Below are 5096 nucleotides of genomic sequence, written 5' to 3' on the forward strand. Positions count from 1 at the left end.
TCTTAAATTTATTTATCAATATTTTATATATTTTTTGGTTTTGTATTATAGGTGGTATTGACTTTAAAATTTTACTTTTGGAGCCAGACTACAGAGGGGCTGCACCTGGCCTGTTGGGGCTTCAGGAGCAGGTTTTCAGCAGGAATTATGGGCACATGCTTTGCAGCCAGAAAGATGATTGTGATGCGGTGAAAGGATGGAAGCTGTTCAGTGGGAGAATAACTGGGACTGAGAGTAAAGCCAAGGTAACTGCAGTAATGAACACTGTGGGAGAAAACAAGGGTCCAGGAGTCTCAGACAGTAGAGCAGACCAGCTCTCCTGCTGTGCAGCAGCCCACTGACCTTCCATCTCCCACTGTGGCCACCATGTCAGGGCCTGTGGAGGTTGATGTTAGGGACAAGAATGCCACCAGAACAACTGATGATGAGCCAGAGTGTGATGTGACTGGGCCTTTGGCATTGGGAAACTGGTGTGGGGGAAGCTGCAGGGCTTCTCCTGGTGGTCTGGCCGCATTGTGTCTTAGTGGATGATGGCCCGAAGCCAAGAAGCTGAAGGCATCCACTAGGTCATGTAGTTTGGAGATGGCAAGTTCTCAGTATATAGAGAAGCTGATCCTGCTCAGTTTGTTTTGCAGCACATTCTACCAGGCTGTCTACAACAAGCAACCCATGTACTGCAAGGCCATCTGTGAAGTCCTGTAGGTGGCCATCAGCTGTGAGAGGAAGCTATTGCCAGGGTGCCAGACAATGATGAGAGAAACATTGTAAGACGGTGGAGGTGCAGAACAAACAAATTATTGAATATGTCCACAGAGGCTTCCAGCCCTGTGGCCCAAGGGTCTGGAGTCACCAGATGAGGAGCAGAATCCATACAAAGAATTTTACACACACAAGTGTGTTGAACCCATGGCAGCTGTCTGTGCACCATCCCTACTAGCCAAAAAGCACCAAAAGAGCACAACAGAGAAGCCCAAGATAAAGGAGATTATTGATGAATACACAAGAGAGTGGCTGTTTTAGGAAGCGTGCCAGAAGTGCTGCAACATCAAGGACATTTGCATTTCTTGTGGCAGCCTTAATGTTACCTTGGAGCATCTTCTCTTCATTAGAAGGATGTGCCAAAACTGCAAGTACTGCTTCCTGGGGTGTGTACCAGTATGACAACGATGGCTCTCAGTCCTACTGCACTATCTGCTGTGTGGGTTGTGAGATGCTCATGTTTGGGAACAACTGCTGCCGGCGATTTTACCTGGAGTGTGTGGATCTCTTTTTGGGGGTAAGGGCTGCCCAGGTGGCCATTAAGGAAGACCTATAGAACTGCTGCATTTGCAGGCATGAGGTCACTGATGGGTTGCTGTGGTGGCAGGACAACTGGCTCTCTTAGCTCCAGATGTTTGGAGGAATTTGATCCTCCGAATCTTTACCTTCCTGTCCTAGCTCTGGAGACACCATTTGGGTGGTGTCTCTCTTTGATGGGCATTCAAATGGCTGCTACATTGCCTTGGAGGCACGTGAAGATTCCATCATGGTGGGCATGTTGGGGCACGAGGGGAAAATCTTATACGTTGGGGATGTCTGCAGCACCATGTAGAAGCATATTCAGGAGTGGGGCCCATTTGATCTGGTGATTGGGGGCAATCACTGGAATGATTTCTCCATCATCAACCCTACCCTCATGGAACTGTAGGAGGGCACTGGCTGTCTCTTCTCTGAGTTTTACCACCTCCTCTATGATGCGTGCCATAAGGAGGGAGATGATCGCCCCTTATTCTGTCTCTTTGACAATGTGGTGGCCATGGGCATCAGTGACAAGGGACCTCTTGTGATTTCTCAAGTCCAACCTTGTGATGACTTATGCCAAAGAAGTGTCAGCTGCACACATGGCCTGCTACTTCTGGGGTAACCTTCCCAGTATGAACAGACCATTGGCATCACTGTGAATGATAAGCTGAAGCTGTTGGAGCCTCTGTAGCATGGCAGAATAACCGAGTTCAGCAAAGTGAGGCCCATTACTACTAGGTCAGACTCCATAAACCAGGACAAAGACCAGCATTTCCCATTTTCATGAATGAGAAAGAGGACATCCTATGGTGTACTGAAATGGAAATGGTGTTTGGCTTCTCTGTTCACTATACTGACATCTCCAACATGAGCCATTTGGGGATGCAGAGACTGCCGGGCTGGGTAGGGAGTGTTCCAGTCACCCACCACCTCTTCGCTTTGCTGAAGGAATATTTTGCTGATGTGTAAGGGACATGAGGACAAATTGAGGTAGTGACACAAAGTTAAAAAAACAAAAAACTACAAAACACAATAAAACACAATGAATGTGAGGATGGAGAGAATTATCAGCACTCAGAAGAGAAAAATTAATTTAAAAACCACACAGGCAGAATTACTGGTGGGCTTTGCTTTGCAAAAAGTGTTGGATATTTTCTGCTGATTTTTCAGTGTTAATCATTAGTCCTATTTAAAAACAAAACCAAAGCTTCCTTCCCCTCCCAATTTTTTTTTTTGTTTTGTTCAAACCTTTTGTTTCCTCTTTTCAGAGGGGTTTTCTGTTTGTTTGGGTTTGTTTCCTGCTATGACTGAAACAAGAATATTATTGCAGCAAAAATCATTGATTACAAATCAGTAAGAATACCTTGCCTAGGAAATATGGGAGAGAGGAAGAAAGGAAATTCTATAGAAATCTTATATATATATATATGTATGTATATATTTTAAACTATGTATCTTTTTTGGTTGTCTCTAGTCTGATCAGATGGAAGCATAAGCAGGGGAGAGAAAATAGACACTTGAGGTCGCAAGAATTCCCTCCCTGCCACTAAACTGTCTTCCCAGCACTATTCCTGGTCATGCAAAACAGAACACAGCTAGCAGCAGGGAGACAAGAATACCAAACAAGACACTTTTCTACAGTATTTCAGGTGCGTACCACACAGGAAACCTTGAAGAAAATCAGTTTCTAAAAGCCACTTTACAGTTTAAATATATATGATAGATATGAGATTTATGTATGTATATAAAAGGTACTGTCAACTACTCTACAATCTGACTTCATCATGGTGCTTTAAAACAGTGAGTTCAGTAAAAACATCAGCTTCCGCACTGCCTTACGTGAGAAAGTTTTAACCAAGGATAGAGAAAGGGAGATAGCTTGAAGATGACTTGTTATCTTATCTTGGTGGGTTTTTCTGCTTGGTTTTTTTTTTTTTTTCCTTTTTGTCTTTTTTACTGACCAGGAATGGGATCACAACCCTCGGTGTTGTGCCCGCACTGCGCTCAACCAGTGAGTGGGAACCAGTCTCCACATGGGATCCAAACTGTCAGCGGGAGTGCCGCCGCGCTCCCAGGCAGCACACTCTCCAGTGCAAAACCAGGCCGGCCCTCTGCTTGGTTTTTAACAAAGTGAAGGAAGAGAATTTGCGAACAGTGTTCTTTTATGTCTCCCTCCCAGAAAGGTGGTAAGATGGGGTGGTTGGGACTGTGGAAAGCTGAGAGTGAACTTCATGCAGACTCATGCAATAATAACTTTTTGATTTTTTCCTAAAAGGAGACTCCCTTGGTGAGATGGCAGGGTCAGGAGTCATCAGGCCCTTTCCTTAACTTCTCACCTTAGCTGACTTGAAGCCTTTTTGTGGTAGGATCAGAAATAATCCACAGTGTGGGAAAGTTGACAGTAGTTAAAAACCCCACAGTTTTAGTGGCTGGGAAGTCCAAAGTCCAGGAAATACATCTGGTGAGGGTGTCATCTGGTGGTGGTGGCTTTACAGTGCTGTGGGCATCTCACATGGCAGAAAATGATGGAGCAGAGAGGGAGATAACTCTTTATGGCCTTTCCTTTTAAAGGCCTTCCATTTTTCATTTTTTAACATTGTAGACAGTGTTTATATGAACATAGGGAATATTTTGCTTTTAAAGCCATAAGGAATCAGTCCCTGGAAGAATCTTCTTGTTTCCATTTAAACAGTCAATAACTACTTCTTGGTCTGTCTGTCTTTTTATTTCTCTTCTTCATCTTTTTTTTTTAAAGAAAAGTAATTCAATTCAAAAAATAGCTCCTGGATGATTGGAAATCTCCAAGTTTCCTTCTCAGTTCTTTCACTCTGATTTAGGAGGTGAAAATAACTATTTCATTGTGTCTGGTAGGTTCTATTTCAGTAGCCTATACATCAGTTGACATGTTCAAGGTCACCTTGTGAGCCTTGGATTAGGTTTATTATTATTAATATTATTAAGATTTTTTTAAAGGTGACTGGTAAGGGGATCTTAACCCTTGACTTGGTGTTGTCAGCACCACGCTCACCCAGTGAGCTAACTGGCCATCCCTATATGGGATCCAAACCTGTGGCCTTGGTGTTATCAGCACCACACTCTCCCGAGTGAGCCACGGGCCGGCCCTAAGATTTTTTTTTTTTTGGCAGTTGGCTGGATGAGGATTTGAACCCTTGACCTTATTAATATAAGCCTCCACACTAACTAAACTTTTTGGGTTTTTGGCACCTGGCCAGGATGGAGATCCAAACCTTTGACCCTGGTGTTTGCTATAAACTGGATGCCCCCAACCTCATTGAAGCTTAAGTACTCATTGTAACTGTTAATGGTGGGAAATCCAATTGTGGTAAAGAAAGGTGGGGCATTGAAGAGTTGATTAAATTGTGGGAACAAGCCATAGTGAATAGATCTGTCATGGTGATCAGGGACATAATTCTAAGGGCTTTAAAAAGAAGAGCACATTAGAGGTTAGTCTCTCTCTGCTCCACCATTTTCTACCATGAGAGTTCCCTGTGTCAGTGATGCAACCACCAAGAACTTTGTTCCCTGTGAAAGAAAGGCAGTGAGACCTGGTCTGACGGTTCACCAGAGAAGTTCCACTTTATTCAAGGACTGCACGTACATTTATAGGGTGCTGTGCTCTGGGGCGGGAGAGAGAGTGGACGGGGCAGTAACTGATTGGACAAGGCTGGGCAGGAGGTGAGCCTTGACCTGTGACTGGCTGAGGTTTGGCGTGGGTGGGCTTGGGTGTTGGCACCAGTGAGCTTGTTTACTGTGGAGAAGAACCAGGAAGGGCGCCATATTGCCAGGGTGTGTCC

At 44.4% G+C, this 5096-nt stretch overlaps 1 pseudogene; it reads left to right on the plus strand.

The window, feature by feature from the left end:
• Window positions 1–242: 242 nt before the first annotated feature.
• Window positions 243–2250, plus strand: LOC103603104 (annotated as a pseudogene).
• The last annotated feature ends 2846 nt before the right edge of the window (window positions 2251–5096 follow it).

The sequence above is a fragment of the Galeopterus variegatus genome, unplaced genomic scaffold, assembly GCF_000696425.1.
Source record: "Galeopterus variegatus unplaced genomic scaffold, G_variegatus-3.0.2 Scaffold4446, whole genome shotgun sequence".
NCBI classification, from domain to species: Eukaryota; Metazoa; Chordata; class Mammalia; order Dermoptera; family Cynocephalidae; genus Galeopterus; species Galeopterus variegatus.